The sequence below is a fragment of the Gossypium hirsutum genome, chromosome A02 (assembly GCF_007990345.1).
Source record: "Gossypium hirsutum isolate 1008001.06 chromosome A02, Gossypium_hirsutum_v2.1, whole genome shotgun sequence".
NCBI lineage: Eukaryota > Viridiplantae > Streptophyta > Magnoliopsida > Malvales > Malvaceae > Gossypium > Gossypium hirsutum.
In genome coordinates, this window is record NC_053425.1 from 66,792,716 (window position 1) to 66,812,370 (window position 19,655).

General features: G+C 34.2%; 1 long non-coding RNA gene across 8 annotated transcripts; it reads right to left on the reverse strand.

Annotated features, from left to right (window-relative positions):
• Positions 1-2,739: 2,739 nt before the first annotated feature.
• Positions 2,740-19,452, reverse strand: LOC107951812 (uncharacterized). 8 transcript variants are annotated; one of them, XR_005903629.1, is made up of 5 exons: positions 19,059-19,412; positions 17,987-18,950; positions 17,761-17,863; positions 3,551-3,636; positions 2,740-2,984 (listed from the first exon to the last, which is right to left on the reverse strand). It is a non-coding gene; the product is annotated as an uncharacterized lncRNA (long non-coding RNA). The 8 variants fall into 8 exon arrangements; XR_005903627.1 differs by having other exon boundaries at positions 3,551-17,863; positions 19,059-19,452; XR_005903628.1 differs by having other exon boundaries at positions 17,761-18,950; positions 19,059-19,417.
• Between the last annotated feature and the right edge of the window lie 203 nt (positions 19,453-19,655).

The window sequence follows — 19,655 nt, forward strand, 5'->3', positions numbered from 1 at the left end:
AAAACACAATAGCCCCTTTCAATTGATCAAACAAATTGTCAATTTGTGGTAGAGGATATTTTTTCTTGACCATCACTTTGTTGAGCTGTCTATAATCTATATACATTCTCATAGTACCGTCTTTCTTTTTCACAAACAACACAGGAACACCTCAGGGCGAGAAACTCGATCATGCAAATCCTCTATCAGTTAATTCTTGCAACTGAGGTTTTAATTCTTTTAACTTTGTCGATGCCATTTTGTACGGAGCTATCGATATCGGCGTTGTACCTGACATTAACTCAATGCTAAACTCAATCTCTCGGATCAGTGGTAAACTCAGTAACTCTTTAGAAAACACATGTAGATACTCACACACAACTGGCACTGATTCAATCTTCTTTTCAGTCACTTTTGTATCAAACACATAAGCAAAATAAGCTTCACAACCCTTTTTCACATATTTCTAAGCTAACATCAAAGAAATCGCTGTTGGCAAACCATTCAAATCATCTGACTCAATTTGAATAATCTTATTATTCTGACATCTCAAAAAAGTACCAGTAATAACTAGAGATGACGCTTCTTCGCGAGCGTGAATAACATCGGCTTGTGTAGGTGCTCTGACATCAGATCTTGCAGCATTGTCTTGTGTCACACCTCTACCACCGCTCATATTGCCTGAATTTCTGGGTGGTCTACCTCTAGTTACAGTGTTACTCGGCTTTGTGTTCTGAACATTATCTTTTTTAGCTAACCTTGGACAATCTTTAATAAAGTGATCTCGTGAACCACAACTGTAACAAGTTCTATTATTACTTTTTCCCCAACAATCTCCATAATGCCGTCTTCCACATTGTTGACACTCGGGCTTAACATCTTTTCTGTTACCAACACTCGATACCGATGTCGCTTGAGCTTTAGAATTGGTGTATTACTTTCCATGATCTCTATTATGATATCCCACTGAAGCCATCGATCGATTAAAATAATCCCTAAATTTCTTTGATGAAGAATGATAAAATTTATTCATTGATCTCTTCCTCGAATCTCTTGCCTTTGAATCAACTTTTCTCTTTTCTTTGTTGAGATCTTTGGCTTTACAAGCCTTCTCAACCAATACTACAAATTCTTTCAGTTCAAGTATCCCAACAAACAGCTTTATATCTTCATTCAACCCATCAACAAATCTTTTACACATGATCTCCTCATTTGACACATATTCCCTGGCATAGTTGCTTAACCGTACGAATTCTCTTTCATGCTCAGTGACAGTCATTCGGCCCTGTTTCAATTCTAGAAACTCTTTATGTTTCTGATCGAAAAATCTCTGGCTTATGTACTTTTTTCGAAACTCAATCTGAAAGAATTCCAGGTAACCCGTTCTCTAGGAACCACCGATGTCAACGTTTTCCACCAATGATATGCATTATCTCTAAGCAAAGATACAACACATTTGATACATTCTTCCGAAGTACAAGACAATTCATCAAATACTCTGATCATGTTCTCTAGCTAGAACTCAACCCTCTCAGCATCTTCATCAACTGTAGCCCGAAACTCTTTGGCCCTGTGTTTACGTATCTTATCCACTGGCGGCTTACTCAATTGAACCAGATCTATCACTTGTGGTACAATTGGGACTTGTTGAGGAACAAGCAGGGGTGGAGGTTGTTGAGCAGCCGAATTCGTTCGTACGAATTTTGTGAATCACTCACTCATCATTTGGAAGAAGACTTGCTTAGCCTCTACTCCCTAACTGCTAGAAATAGGCCTAAAATTGGCTGGCGCTACCTCTTGAGCTAGAGCAGGTGAATTACTTTCAACATCATCAACTATTGGTCGTTCAGGATCCATTTACTATATAAAAACACATTCTAACTGTTAGGAAACATCACACTATCACAGTTTATATATATAGCATGTATAGTTAGACTCTCACTTGCTATGTTAGTCCTAGAATCAACTAAATCGTAGTTCTGATACCAATTAAATGTAACACCCCTAACCTGTATCGACACCTGAATTGGGTTACAAGGCATTACCGAACAATTCATCTCATTCAAATACATTTTATACATTCATAATCAAAATTCATTCACAATGTCCTTAATAAGGTTCTATAAGACCTTAAAACATGCTTAAGAGTGGTTCGAGACTAAACCGATCACATATAAAAATTTCCCAACGCTTAGAAAAATTTTACATTCATAGGTCACCCGTGTAAGCAGGCCATGTGCCTTACACGACTACCGGACACGCTCGTGTCCTAAGCCGTGTGAAAACAGAGCATACATATTGACTTGCACCACACGGTTAGAGACATTCATGAGCCTTGGCCGTGGGAAAACTGAAGGGGTTGCTACCTTAGGTCACTCGACCAACCACAAGCCAGTGTGTCTAGCCTGTGAACCCTTCGAATTGGCCGTACACGTCAATATGCCAAGGCTGTGTACATCACACAGTCATCAAACATGCCTGTGTATCTAAGCCTTGCTCGAGACTAACTTAATATTGTAGGCTAGCCTAGAGGACACACGACCGTGTAACATAGCCGTGTGTCGCACACGGCTGAGACACGCATGTGTGGACAAAAATAGGCCATTTGCAAAGCTAATTTGCCACCCTAATCTCATGCTCACATTGCAACCAATTTAAAACCATTTTCATACACTTTTAGGCAGCCCAAAACATACCAAATTCACACATACTATACCATCGATTATCAACCATTTTAACTACTCAATTCCGCATTCAAAATAGACCAAAACAACTCATAAAGCATTATATACATCACATATATCATTTACCAAACACATAATTATACATACTATATTTACAAGCCAAATCTCATGGCTGATATCATGACTCAAAACATACTAAAATAACACTAACCTATACATGCCATATACATATATACAAAGCTTCAAGAGTACCAACAAGTTGATTCGATAATGTGATTATGGTTCTTAATGATCCCCGATGTCTGAGCTAGCTTCGATACTCTATAAAACAAAAACAAATATCACACAGTAAGCTTCTTAGCTTAGTAAGTTCGTACCAAATATACTTAAACACTTAGTAGTTCTCCTATTATCATTCAAATATAATCCATGACTCTTTATCATAAATATACAAATTCATCAAGCTTCATACACAGTATCAACTACCACATAGGTATCATACGTACCTATACTTTCTCGTATTTATATATTTCATTCTCACCTCTTTGTTCAACACTTTAAATTGTTCTAAAATCTTCCAATGCTCAAAGAACTCGCACACTTAGTGCATAAATGATTAGCCGAAGCTATAACGATATTACACATTTAGAGCCATTACATTAAACCAAAGCTATCTTGGTATCATACACTTAGTGCCTCATATAGCTGAAGCTATTCCAATTTGCACACTAAGTGCTATTTATAGCCGAAACTATTTTGAAACACACACTAAGTACCAAACATAATCGATTTACCTTCGTACGCAATCGTAGTCACATATATACAATTTATTAATTATTAAAGCATTAAAATATAATTGTAATTTCATTTATCATATACGAACTTACCTCGTACTCGAAATTGATGAATCAAACCAATTAAATCGATAACTTCGACTTTCCCCGATCTAAATCTGATTCCTTTCTTTCTCGATCTATATAAATTCAAGATTAACTCTTTTACTCAATTCATTCGATTTCATCCAAAACACACAATTTGGGTCATTTTACACATTAACCCCTATAATTTCACATTTTCATAATTTAGTCCCTATTTCATAAAAACATAATTTACAACAATTTCAACTAAACCCAAGCTAGTCGGATATCTATAGGCTTCATATCAGCCCATATTTATCAATATTTCACACATTTAACCACACATTTTACACTTTTCATAAATTAGTCCTTTTTTATGCAATTTCACTAAAAAATCACTTTACAAAATATGATAATCTATCAACAAATACTCATTTTTCATCATCAAACATTCAAGAACTCAAGCATTCATTAATGGAGACTTTCAAAATCATCAACACTTTCAAATATTGCAGCATGGGCTAGCTAGTACCCAAAGTAACGATCACAAAAATGTAAAAATCATCAAAAATCGAGCAAAATGAACTTACCTATGTAATCATGCAATGTCCGAATGTTAGAAAGATTTAATGGCTTCTTTTGTTATTCGGTTGAAGAGAGATGAATGAAACCATATTTTTATGTTTTTGTTTTATTAATAATACATTAATACGTGGTTTACACTTTTACCCTTGGTTATTAAACCATTTAATCATCAAACATTAGGCCATTTATGTCCATTAAACTTATCAAAGGCTACTTACAACGTAAGGAATTCACATTTAATAAGCCATAGCAAATAGACACCTTTATCATATTGAATGCAACTTTTACAATTTACTTGATTTAGTTCTTTTATCAAATTGAGCCGTTAAACAATAAAATTAGCTCACCTAATTTTCACACATATATAATCACATACTATAAACACAATAATTTTATAATAATTTTTTAACATCGAATTTGTGGTTCCAAAACCACTGTTCTGATATAGCTTAAACCGGGTTGTTACATTTGTTATTGAAAAGAGCTACGAAAAATTAGAGATTCTGTCGTGGGAGTATGCACGACAAAGGCGATGGTGGCATGGCTATGTTGAGTTGTGTTGGTAGCATCTATGCCTTGGACGTTGGCAAAAATGGTCCTAGTCAGCCCACCCTTGTTAGGGGTAATATCCTCCTCATTAAGATGGACTTGGGCAGTTTAACATAGGGTAGTAATAAGTGAGAGAAAATTTAAGCTATCGGCATTCTTCTCAAAGCACCTATGTACTTCTTAAAAAATGATCCTCCCGTTATTCACCTCTCCCTTTTATAATGGAGTGTAGCAAAAGCTTTCGTTCTTTCAAAACAAAGCCCTCAGGACAATATAACATTTTGGCTGGAAATAGTCCATCGTGTGCCCTCAATACATAGATCCTCTAATGTCTGGTTTAACCCCTCAACAGTATTATTCAGCAAAGTGTTCGTCCTGTATACTTACAAGACCAAATTGTGCATTAATATGGTCTTAATCAAAAGGAACATACGTACGTCTTATGTAGATAAAATGAGAATCTGGAGAGTTTTCATGGGCATAAAACTCTCGAACAATTTTTCCTAAAACATCTACAAGGTGCAAGCAAAACATATTCCACCCATGTTTTTCTACTATTGAAGATAAATTCGTCGTATCCCACGTATGGTTCATCCTTATACAAGAACCCTTGCTCAAAATAGAAAGCCTACTTTGCAATATTGGTATTGTATCTTGTGGCTACGATAGCGTTAAAGAATGTCTTTGGCTGAGTAGCACAAACCCTTGATGATTTGGCAGTTTTGACGTGATCCATTGAAGAAGGATGGAAGAAATCATGGAGAATTGTGTACTTGAGGAGAGAAAAATAAGGGGATAGTTATGACAGTTCAACAAAATTGAAACATGCTAGGGAGTTTGTGTGGTGTAGAGGAGGACAAAAGAAAAATAAGAGGATTTTGGGGGAGAAATGTGAAGTGCCCTAATCCCAAAAAGTTTAACTTCCTTTCTAAAGGCTCGTCCAATAACAAAATTGGCCAAAAAAAGAAAACATCTCCCCTTAGACTTATCTCCCTGGTCAACCTCACATTGTCCACTACCCAGTTCGTCTCAATGCTATAGCAAACTACTCTGAATATCACAACTGCTCAGTTACATTTTTATTCTACCTCTGAAAAGCATAGAATTTTTTTTCAAAAATAAAAAGCATAAATGAAAACAATAGTAAATAAATACTAAAAATAAAATTAAGTAAAGTAATTGAAAAAAAAGAAGATAAAAGAAATTATTTTCAAGTCCTTGGTATTAACAACTCCATGAGGATACAATTGGGCTACTTCAAAAGGACTAGACCAACGAGACTTAAATTTACTTGGAAACAATTTGAAACTAGAGTTAATTAACAACACCTATTGTCCAGGTTCAAATTGTCACAACATGATTCTTTTATCGTGCCAACACTTGGTCTTTTCCTTGTACAACCTAGCATTCTCATATGCTTGTGCTCGGAACTCCTATATTTCATTCAATTCTAACAACTTTTTATGGCCAGCAGCGACCCACTCCATGTTCAACTTCTTAATAGCCCAAAATGCTTTGTGTTCAAGTTGAATAGGTAGGTGACATCCCCAACAGAGTTTTGTATGCAATACGATACGCCCACAAAGCTTTATCCAACTTAGTAGACCAGACCTTGTGTAGGATTCACCATTTTTTCAAAAAAAAAGTAACTTTTTTGTTTGAAATTTTAGCTTGTCTATTTGTTTAGGGGTGATATGTTGTGGCAGTCTTATGTTTCACCTCATACCGGTGCAAAGCATTGACTACCAATTTGCAATCAAAATGAAACCCCTCATCACTAATAATGGTTCTAGATGTACCAAATCTTGTAAAAATGTTCTTGTGTAAAAATTTCATTATTGACCTTACATCATTGGTAGGAAGAACAACCTTGAACCACTTAGAGACATAGTCCATTGCTAATAGCATGTACACCTTGTCCACTGACAGTAAAAATGGACCCATAAAGTCTATTTCCTATACATCAAACAACTCAATCTCTAGTATACTTTGCAATGTCATTTCATGTCTCCTAGATAGATTCCATGTTCTTTGACAACGTTCGCAAGACTAATAGAATTCATGAGCATTCTCAAATAAACTTGGCCAATAAAATCCTGACTGAAGTACTTTGGCATCAATCCTCATCCCTCCAAAATGTCCTCTGTATGGAGTTGAATGAAAATGTTGTAGAATGCTATGTATTTCATTATCAGGGATACATTTCCTAATTATTTGATTAGCATAATGTTTAAACAAGAAAAGTTTATCCCAATTATAGTACTTGGCATCATGAAGAAATTTTTGTCTTCTTTCATTATTCAAATCGGGTGGCAACACATCACTTATTAAATAGTTCACTATGTCAATATACCAAGGTAATGTCGTGGCAATTAACAGATGTTCATCTGGGAATTCTTCTTTAATAAGTGTATCATGACTACCTTCACTTCCAGATTCTATTTTCGACAAGTGATCAACCACTTGATTCTCAGTCCCTTTCTGATCTCTAATTTCAAAGTTAAACTCCTACATCAACAATATCCACCTAATCAACCTAGGCTTAGTATCTTTCTTGCTTATTAGATACTTAATAGCAAAGTGATTTGTGTAGAGTATGACCTTTATACAAACTAGATATGAATGAAACTTATCGAATGCGAACATCACAACCATTAATTTTTTTTTAATGGTAGTGTAGTTAGGTTGCAGTTCCGATAAAGTACTGCTAGCATAGTATATTGCTCGCAGTATATTTTCTTTCCTTTGCCCCAACATAGCTCCCACAACATAGTCGTTCGTGTCACACATGAGTTCAAAAAGTGGTATCCAATCCGGAGCTACTACAATTGGTATTGTTATGAGTTTTTTATTTAACTCTTTAAAGGCTACAAAACACTATTCATCAAAATAGAAAGGTATATTTTGCTCCAACAAATAGCACAAGGGTTTAGATATTTTCGAAAAAATTCTTAATGAATCTTCTATAAAAACCTGCATGACCTAAAAAACTTCTAATACCTTTGACACTATTGGGAGTTGACAATTTCTCTATCACTTAAAATTTTCCTTTGTCCATTCCAATTCTTCTCTATGATATCCTTTGCCCAGGACAATTCCTTCACGAACCATGAAGTGGCATTCTCCTAATTTAAAACAAATTACATTTCTTCACAATGGCCCAAAACCAATTCCAAATTTTTTAAGCAATATTCAAAATCATTCCCAAACACAGAAAAGTCATCCATAAAGGCTTCAAGAAAGTTTTCCACCATGTTAGAGAATATGGCCATCATACAACATTGAAACGTTACCGGGGCATTACATAACCCTAACGACATCAATCTAAACGTGAAAGTACCATATGGGCATATGAAAGTTATCCTCTTTTGGTCATTAGAGGCTATGACAGTCTGATTATATCTTGAATAACCATCCAAAAAATAGTAAAAAGCTTTCCTAGCTAACCTATCCAACTTCTGATCAATGAATGATAGGGGAAAATGATCCTTCCTCATTGCCTTATTAACCTTGCGGTAATACATACATACACTCCATCTCATGACAATGCGAGTTGGTATGAGCTCATTGCTATCATTATTTACCATTGTGACACCTTTCTTGGGTACACATTACACAATACTCACCCATGAGCTGTCTGAAATTGGTAAATGAAGCCAGCAGCAAGCCAATTAATAATCTTTCTTGATAACTTCTTTCATGATCGAATATAGTCTTCACTACTGTTCAATGGAATTGCTAGGGCAATCCTCCAACAAAATCTTATGCATGTAGAATACAGGGTTGGTTCCCTTTATATCAGCTAGGGTCCATACCAATGCCCTCTTAAATCACCTAAGAACTTCTAACAACCTTACCTCTTGCTTGGGTGTCAGCTCTAAAGAAATTACTATTAAAAAAAGTACTATTGTCGCTCAAATATGCATACTTCAAATGCTGCTGCAAATGTTTTACCTCCAGTGTAGGGGGTTCCTCTATAGAGGGTTTAGATGGGTCAAAAGGTCGATTTGATAAATCCAATAGTTCAAACTTCTTCCCTAGTCTATCCACCATCTTCTTGATAGCCATAAATTCTCTGAACTCCTCAAAACTTACTTATCACGCTACTCAAGTAAGTCTTCTTCACCATTAGAATTGCTGTGGCAATATCTAGTGAATTCCTCCATTGTTTTTTTCTATTAACCCAATGGTGTGACATTTATCACTAACATCAGCACATCTCAAAGCATCAAATACATTGAAGGTAACCTGCTGATCATTTACCTTCATGGTCAGCTCACCTTTCTGTACATCAATTAAAGTTTTACCTGTAGTAAGAAAAGGTCTTCCAAAAATAATTGGCACATCTTGGTCAGCTTCAAATTCTAAAATAAGAAAATCTATAGGAAGGATAAATTTATCTACTCTTACCAGCACATCTTCAATTTTACCTTCTGGATACGCGTAGGATCGGTCAACTAGTTGCAACGTAACCGTAATAGGTCTCACTTTTCCAATTCCTAGCTTCCTAAAAATATATAGGCATTAGATTTATACTCGCCCTAGATCACATAACGTTTTACCAACATAATAATTTCCAATTGAACATGGGATAGTGAAACTCCCTAGATCCTTTTACTTTGAAGATAATTTATTTGTCAATATTGTTGTGCATCCATCAGTGAAAGTAAGTCTCAAATTCTCTCAATTTGTGCTTTTTTGACAATATATCTTTCATAAATTTTGACATAATTTGTTACAATCTAATAGTCAGGGGTGTCGAAAAGTGCATTCTTGAAACTCTGTTCCTATAAATCAGACTCGTAAATATTTTTAATAAATATTTACTAAGCTAGTTGTGTAGTTAATTAGGTTTCGATTAAGCGAATTTATTTGAATTAAAGGTAATTAAGTATAACGACTAAATTGCGTATAGGGTGAAAGTTGAATTATAGATTAAAAATTAATTAAAGGGCCAATGTAGTAATTATACCTATGTTATAAAAAATGTTATAATATTAAGAAATCTCAATAATTAAGTAAATGTATATATATGTATTATATTATAATAATAAATTAAAGTATAATAAAAAAAGAAATAAAAAAATGGAACATACAAATTAGAAAGAAAAGAAAGAAAAAGAAAAAGAGAAAGAAGAAAGGAGAAAGACGCACGACCTATGGATTTCTAGGGTTCAAAATTTAATTGGTTAGTCAATTTAGTCCATTTTCTTGTAATTTTTATGCTTTTAGAATCTCGGTATCTAGGGCAACCCGACCCATGTCAATTTAAGCAATTATTAATATTTTTAATGTTATTATTGTTGAATAGTTTAGTATTAGAGATTAAATTGATAGATTTTTAAGCTACAAATGAAAATTGATTAAATTGTAGAATAAATTGAAAATTTTGAGTAATAGGGACTAAATTGTGAAAAATTCAAAATTTAGTGGCTTAATTTAAAATAAGGAGCTAAATTTAGCTTAAAGTGAAATTAGTATAAAAATATAAGATTAAATATGAAGAATAAAAATTAGTCTCGATTTAGGGAGTAAATTGATATTTAGGCAAATATTGAGTAAAAATTTAAATATTCAATATGAAATTGAATTGTGTTGTATTGATAAATTTTAATTATTTTAATTTCGTAGCTAATGTCATACCAGAATCCTCGACTAAAAAGGGGAAAGATAAACATCGATGTTGAATAACTCGAAATTCACAGTTTGTATTTCTATAATTCAAACCTAGTTACTAATTGTTTTATTTTGATTTAATGCATATGGTAGTTGGTTGAGGTGAGTATTTGACACTTTGATATTGAATTGAATTAAAGTTGATTAAAATGAATTGAATTGGTATATATATTATGCATGTATTGATTATTTTAATTGAAATGAATATTCATGTGTATATGTGATTAAATGAAATTTTCATATTGGATATTGGTTATTTTTGAAATGTGAAATTAAATCCTATTAACTGTATCAGGTTGAGTCAGATATAGATAGCATGCCATAGGATAGGAAGAGTTTAGGGGTTTCTTCGACTTCGAGTCAATGAGACTTTAGGTGCCAATTTACTTCGATTTAATCGATGAGACATTGGTGTCAAATTTATAAAGCGCTGGGCGTAGTTATTACTTCAAATTTATCTGATGAGGCACTAAGTGCTAAACTGGTGTGTTGGTTGAATCCGTGTATCGTCCAGGTCTGAGCCGTGTTAATAGGGATAATTAAATAAAACAGTACTATGATCGATATTAGATGATATAGTATAAGAATTGAAAATGGGATAGTGATTTGAAACATGAAAATGAGATATGTTGTGATTAAATGATATACATGAGTTATGTACTCATGAAGTGGGTATGGAATGGATAATGCCATTGTTTAAATGAAATGTGAATCAAATTGTGAAAAGCTATTTAAATAGCAAGTACGAGAATTTGGATATTTGTGAAACAAATGAAATATGATGGCATGTGTCAGTTGAATATAGTATGAAATGATATGCTATTATGTATGAACTCAAAGATTTGGTATATGGTAGTTGTGATTTTTAAATATTAATATTTGTTTATGTTTCAATTATACATTTGTAATCTCTTCTCTTTAAATATTTAGATTATAGAAATATCACTAAGTTTTACTTAGCATATGGTTTTGTTTTTCCATGCGCATATTAAGTACTTCTCTTTTGATCATCGATTCAGCATCCAACAACGATCCCGAATTCAAATGTGGTGATGTTTATCTTTTGTGTCGGCATGTACCTAGAATGTTTAAATGATAGTTATTTTGTGGATGGACTATAAATGAGGTTATAAGTGTAATGTTGGTTTAGTATATATATATATAAATATGTGTGTGTTTGAAGCCATAGCATGGCATGGTAAATTGAACCAAAGGTTGGTATATGCATGGGAATTTAAGTTGATGTTTAAATGCTTATGAACTAGGAAAAATGAATTGAATTTGGTAAGTTTATAATTTGGATTTGAATGATGCTTTTATGATATGATTTCATGATATAAATGTGGTACCAGTGAGGTTACATTTGTTAGGCACCTAGGATGATTGGTTTAACATATTTTGAATTTTTTAATGTCTAAACATGTTGGCAATGGTAAAATTATTGCTTAAAGCATATTTTAGGTCTACACAGCTAGACACATGGGCTTGTGACTTGGTCGTGTGAGACACACGGCTAGCATACGGGCGTGCGAGGCCATTTTAAAGGGTAAACAGCCTGGCACATGGGCATATGACTTGGCCATGTAACCCAAGTCAGAGAGTTACACGGGTGAGGACATGGCCGTGTGTCCCTACTTCGAATGCCCACACGACCAAACACAGGTGTGTGACTTGGCTGTGTGAGTCACAAGGCTTGACCACACGACCGTGTGAACCCTGCAATTAAAATATTTCTAACTTTTTCCTAAAATTTTTAAATGTTCTCGATTTAGTCTCAAATCATTTCTAAACTAATTTCAAACTCTCAAAGGCTTAATAAAAGACTCCATGCTTGTTAATGATGAATCATTTTATGATTTTTGAAATGTTTGAAATGAATAACAAGATTACGATTACTTGGTAATGCTCTGAAACCTTATTCTAGCGATGGATACGAGTTAGGGGTGCTATATAATTGGGCATTTGCTCTAAAGCTTCAACTAGTTGTATGTTAATATGAAGTTGTTTCAAAACCTCTAAAGATCTTTTGAACTGCATATCCTACTAGAATTATGAAACCACTAATGAAAAGGTAAAGGTAGTCATCCTTCAAATTGTTGATATTGGTTTGCTGTGGCATTCTTGTTGACAACATGATTTGGATCTGCCACAACATTTTGCTACTTACCCTTTTCAAATTTAATATATTATTCATATGACTCCGAGATCTTTACTTGGTTGTCATTCGAGTTTTCCACTTCTGCCATGGCATCTTAAGCAACATCACTAAGCTGAGTTCCAATTTTAAGAGTGATGGTCTTGCAATGCTCCTTCCCTTGTGATCTTGAATTCTCGGTATCACTAGGCAATGCCCCTTGTGGTCTCGAATTCAAAACGTTTACTATTTTCCCCACCTGAGTCTTAAGAGCTCGAAGAGACACAGTCTGGCTTAAAATACATCATTCTTGGCCATTTATTGACTTAAAGCTTTAATAAATGATGATGAAATCGATGCTTGACCTTGTTGGACATTTTGCCTTAATATAAGTTGAGTATAACTAGACAGTGCATTGATGTTCTGTCTTGCCATATTGGTAAATCCCTTGCACCTTGATTATTCTAACTAAAATTCGGATGTTTCTTTCACCGAGGATTGTACTTGTTGGAATAGGGGTTATTGTTTTGGTTGAAACTACCCATGTAACACAAATGCTGGATTTGATAGGCATTCATCAAACACATGGTCTTCACCACAACAAGCACACGATAGTTCGACTAATTTTAATTTCTAGACTGCATTAGGCTTTTTCATTGTTTTAATCATATTAGCCAAAGAAGATACTTGGGCTGTCAATAAAGTGATTGTATCTAGCTCTATAGTACCAGCAGCGCTCTTGGCCATCCCAACTCTTGTGGTAGGATATTGATAATCATTGTTGGTAATCTTTTCCAGAGTCTCATATGCTTCATTATAAGATTTATCCAACAAAATACCGTTGGACGAAGCATCAACTACCGTCCTCGTATGCGCATCCAGCCCATTATAGAATATCTCCATCTAAGTCAATGTTGGAATCCATACATCAGACTTTTTTGAATTAAATCTTTGAATCGTTCCCTAACTTCATATGGTGTTTCATCCTCCAATTACTAAAAAGTTGTGATGTCATTTCTAAGATAATTAAAAAAGAATTGTGTTGATAACGTGTTATAAAATAAAAAGTAGAGAATAAAAACAAAGAGAATGGGAGAGCAAAAGAGAGCAAATTTTATTGGTGAATAGGAATATTTACAAAGCCTCTCCAAAGTCTCTATTTATAAGTATAAAAAGTATAAATGAAGCATAAATCTAATTCTAATGACTATTAGAATTTAAAGTACATCAAAACGTATTTTAATCTTGATGGACATCCACTTAATAATATATTCATAACATTTTAAATAATGTTGTTTTATAAGTTAACATATTAAATGTTTAGAAGTACACAATACTAAATATACATCATTAAAATATTTAAATATACTTCATCTCAAAAGTCATCTAAAAATTAAATATATGTTATCAGTCTGCCTTCTCTGGCAAGTCTCTGTCAACCCTCTCTAGCAAGAACTAGGTTTTTGTTTTGTTTTTTTCCCAAGTTTTTAAGTTTTGTTTTCGTTTCATTGTCGACAGTGTTTTTTTCTTCAATAATGGAGGCCGAAGATGAGATTTTACAAGTTGGATCGATCTCAAAAAGAGAGGCGAAAACTTTTTAATTAGTGGGGTGTTTTCTCACAACCAGTATCATTCACTTCCCAGCAATGAAAAGCACAATGGCAAATTTATGGCATCCTGTTAAAGGCGTTCAAATTCGAGATCTTAGAGAAAAAAAGGTACTTATTTTAATTTTTTCATGTGATGGATATGGAGAAGGTTTTAAAAGGATCACCTTGGACCTTCAATAATCATCTATTGGTGTTATACAAGTTGTAGTGGGGAGAGGATCCATTAAAAGTCCCCTTAATATTTACGTCTTTTTGGGTACAAATTTATGATATTCCTATTGGCTTTTTCTCTGAAAATTTGGCGATGCAATTGAGAAATTTTATTGGGAATTTTATTAAGTATGAAGGATCTAATCTGGGAAAGGAGAATCGTAGTTATATGAGGATTAGAGTTCAGATAAATGTTCGAAAGCATTTGAAAAGAAAGAAACAACTTATCTTTTCTGGTAAATGCTCATATGTCCTATTTAAATATGAGATTATCTCTTTTTTGTTTCTATTGTGGAAGATTAGGTCACAGTGATTCCTTCTGTGAAGTAAAAATGGCATTGGGAGTGGAATGCGCAGATATAGGGTGGGATTTGTCGCTGCGTGCTCAATCTCGAAGAGCGAAAGCCATGAACAGTATTTGGCTACGTAAGGAAGGGGAGAGAGGATGGGATGAAAATAAAGGGAACGTAATATTTTAGGGAATAATTTGGGGGTCAATGGAAAAAACCCGAAAAAAAGCACTATTGATCTAGTATTGGGTATTAATTTGGAAGGGATTTCGTCTTATTCAAGCCAAGGTAGTGGTAGTGTGAGAGCAGAACATGTTAATTCTATTATGGACCATGATCTAGAAGATGAAGTGCTAATTGGAAAGGAAGGGAATAAAAGGTCTAGAAGGGAGATTGAAGATTCTGCAAGTAGAAGGAAATAAACATAGTAGAAGCAAGTAATAGAAGAATAGTGGGGACTAATAATTTAATATCGGCGATTGCCAAAAGGCAAGTCGACCGAACACAATGAAAATATTAAGCTAGAACGTTCGTGGTTTAGGGAACTCACGGACAGTTAGAAGACTTCGATATACGCTGAAGTTATATAATCCCCAAATGATCTTTATGGAGACAAAAATTAATAAAAGCCATATGGAAAGAGTTCGAAGAAGTTGTGGTTTTTTAATGGTTTTGAAGTTGAATCAATCAGGTCTAGAGGCAGATTATGCTTGGCATGGAATGGGGATATCAATATATCAATCTAAAGTTTTTCAAAAAGGCATATTGATGTGGTAATTGAAGATATAGATGATGGCTTTAAGTGGAGATTTACTGGCTTTTATGTTCACCTTATCAACATGATAGAAATGAAGCGTGGAATCTACTTAGATTATTACGTAATGATGGTGACCTTCCATAGATGGTTTGTGGGGACTTTAATAAAATTCTTTATGGTTTTGAGAAAAAGGGTGGTTTAATTCTTGATGAGGGGAGAATGGAAGCTTTTCGACAGGTATTAGAGAATTATAATTTAGTATATGTGGGGTTTTGTGGGAATTGGTTCACGTGGGAAACGGGAAACCTCCCAGAAATGAACATTCAGGAACGTTTAGATAGGAGTATGGCCAATGACGAATCGTTGTCTTTATTTCCTGAGTCTTAAATTCAACACTTGCCTCACTCTTTTTTATATCATTGTCCACTCCTAATTACTACTAAACGGATTGAAGATAGATGCATTAATAGTAATTTTAAATTTGAGGCATGGTGGGTTATGGAAGAATCATTTGTTGGGAGGTTAAGAAACTTTGGGAAAAGCCAAAGAGTGATCTATTGAGCAGACTAGAGAAGGTTAAAAATGGTTTACGTGAATAGGCTGATCAAATTGGGTACAATAGAAGAAAGATGAAGAAGATGTTGACTGCTAAACTTGTAAAATTGCTTGAAGATGATAGAAGTGACGAAAATCTAGCTGAATTCATTGATACAAGAGTTGAACTCAATTTTGAGATTGATAAAGATGAGGGTTACTGGGAACAAAAGGCACGAGTAAATTGGCTCAAAACTAGGTGATAGAAATAATGCTTTTTTCCATAAACAGGTGACGCAAAGACTAAAGAGGAATCTTATTCAAAAATTGCAATCTGATGATGGGAGAGAGATAGATAAAATTGAAGAAATGGAAGGAATTGCCAATTCATATTTTCAGCATTTTTTTTAACTGGAAGAAAGGGCAATTATAATCATATTCTTTCAGGTATGGATCGATGTATTTCTGATGAAGAAAATTCTAAACTTAAGGCGAGATACAGAATAGGAGATTTGGGATGCACTTAACGATTTGGGTCCGACAGAAGCTCCATACGAGGATGGACTTCTGGCACTTTTTTATCAGAAGTGTTGGCATATTATTGGGGGAGATATTTCAACATTTTGTCTTAATTTTCTAAATGGAGGTACGGATCTAAGCACAATTAATAAGACTAATATTGTGCTAATTCCAAAAATTTCAAATCCTTCGAATATAACTCAATTCAGACCTATTAGTTTGTGTAATGTGCTATATAAGCTGATTGCTAAAGTTATTGCTAATCGGCTACAACTGGTTATGGATAAATGTATTGATTAAGCACAAAGCGCATTTGTACCTGGAAGACTAATATCGGATAATGTCTTATTAGCTTATGAATTACTCCATACTCTAAAGCACAAAAGGATGGGGAAGAAATGGTTTATGGCAGTTAAATTAGACATGAGCAAAGCATATTATAGGGTTGAATGGCAACTTATAAGAGTAATGAAGAAAATGGACTTTGATTCAAATTGGGTGGATTCGATAATGAAATGTGTAACTACAGTTTCATATTCGGTGGTTTTTAATGGTTTTACAGGTCAACGTTTTATCCCTTCTAGAGGACTCAGACAAGGTAATCCCTTAAGGCCCTTTTTGTTTCTTTTCTGTGGAGAAAGTTTGTCTAGTCTTATGAGATTAGCATCAAAGGAAAAAGTCAGTAAAAGGGTTAAGGCAAGTAGAAGGGATCCACAGATTACACATTTGTTATTTGCAGACGATTGTATTCTATTTGGGGAAGCTACAAAAAAAGCAGCAATTTCTTTGAAACAGATTCTACTTAAATATGTGATCAGAGTGTTAATTATTCTAAATCTACCATTTTCTTCAATTCTAATACGCAAGAGGAAGAGAAAAGAATAGTTACTAGAGTGCTTTGAGTACGCAGCTCAAACAATCCTGAAAGATACTTAGGTTTACCTAATTTGGTGGGTAGTAAGAAAAAGAGTCTTTTCAAAGTCTAAAGGACAAATTGCAGCAACGAATAGATAATTGGAGCATAAAACATCTTTCGCAAGAAAGAAAGGAGGTTTTTATCAAGGCAATTCTTCAATCCATTCCAACTTACTCAATGGCATGCTTTCTACTCCCAAAAACTCTTTGTACTAAAATGGAAGGCATAATCGCAAGATTTTGGTGGAGAAAAAATTGAGGAAAAAAAGGTATACACTAGTGTGCTTGGAAGGATCTTTGTTCATTAAAAAGACGAAGGGGGCCTTGGCTTTAGAAAACTTGATAAATTTAATATTGCATTACTTGCTAAACAAGGTTGGCGAAATTCTTTGTTGGCCTGAGTTTTAAAAGCTAAGTATTATCCGTCTTCAAATTTTTAGAAGCCCAATTAGGGAACTCACCTTCACTCAATTGGAAGAGTGTTTGGGCAGCAAAAAGACTTCAGGAAAAGGGATTGTGCTAGAAGGTCGGTAAAGGGAATTGTATTTCAGTCTGGTTTGATAGCTGGATACCGAAAGTTGAGGGCGATAGTTTGCAAAATCAAAGGAGTAATGTTAATATAGAGTTTGTTTCAGACTTGATTGATAAAGAAAGCAGAACATGGAAAACAGAGTTATTGGTTAGTACCTTTAATGCTGATATTGCAAACAAAATCAGGAGGATTCCTCTGGCAAGAACCGAGCATGACGATATCCAAGTATGGGGTGGGGAACCATCTGGAATTTTCTCCATTAGGAGTGCGTACAAACTATTACAGAGGTCTACACTGGATCCTAGTAATTATATTTTACAGGCCGAGAATAAAGCTTTTCACAAAAAAATTGTGGAATTTACATATCCCCTCAAAAATCAAAATTACAGTTTAGAATATTTCTTGGAACTACATCCCTACTTTTATGAATCTTAAAACTAAACGAGCAGTTAGTGAAACTCGTTGTCCCAGATGTCGTTTTACTGAAGAAGACAGTTTCCACATTTTTTTGCAGTGCCTTACAACAAAGGCAGTATGGAGAAATTGACAGATGTCTTGGGTGCTTGATAGAAATAATGAAGGTATTTGGGAGTGGTTTACCTGGGTTTTCAATAAGGGGACAAGTGAACAGTGTTGTATGTTCTGTTGTGGTTTATGGCTTATCTTGACAAGTCAAAATAAATTCCTTTATGAAAATAGGAAAATAACAAGCACTGAAATCTCCAACCAAATAATTAGCTATGTCTCAGAGTTGAAAGGAGTAGAGGAGAGAAAACTTAGCTTAGCTGCTAATAGAGATCTCAAACATGTTGAACAGAGAATAAGTCTAGCCATTTATTTTGATGCAACCTTCAATCAACAGTGCTTCAGATCAGCCGCGGGTTTGATAGTCCAAAGCGTAGATGGAGGAATCTTGGCTTCCAAATGATAATCCATGCTGATGTTGCTTCACCATTTGCGGCGAAGGCCCTTGCAGGATTAGAGGCAACAAGGCTAGGTATTTCCATGGGTTTAACTACATGCAGTATCATGGGAGATTCAAGAACTACTATCAAGAAATGTCAGAGTCTAGAGAATGATAGATCGATCATCGGAGCATTCATCAGAGATATCCAAAACCTAAAACCATATTTTCAAAATCTGGGTTTTCAATACATCCGGAAATCAGAAAATCTCTTTGCACATTTACTACCTGAAGAAGCATTGAAGAGAAATGAAAGTCATTACCTGGAGAAAATCATCCTAGACTCTGTTCAAAGAGCGGTGGAGAGGAATAGGAAGAGAACACCAGATTAGGGCATAAGAATCGGTTCTTTTTGAAATCTTGTAGCAGGAGATTAAAAGATTTGATGAGATTTGAGCTTATCTGCTTTCCCAACGACTGTTGCAGTTCAGATGAAAAGACGTGACATTAAGAAGATAGCTGTAACTGTCGACTGATATTAGTAGGAGTAGGCTTTATTTTTTTTCAGTTTTATTATTTCTTTTGCTTTGGGCAATCATGTCTTTGCCTGTTTTCTTTTTTTTTTTCTTTGCTTTATTGGACGTGTTTTAGTTTGGACTCAAGTCCAAGAAGCAGGAGTCTATGTTATTGAATTATTATTATTATTTTAATAAATAAAACCAGTCGATTACATAAAAAAATTAAATATATGTTTAATAAACATAATTGTTTTTAAAAAATGAAAATATATTTAAAGCTTTTTAATGAAATATTTTAGAAAACAGTATTTAAAAAAATCTATTTTACAATAATAAATTTGATTTAATATGTTTATCTTAATATTTGTATTATTTATTTTAAATTTAAGATAACTAGATAAA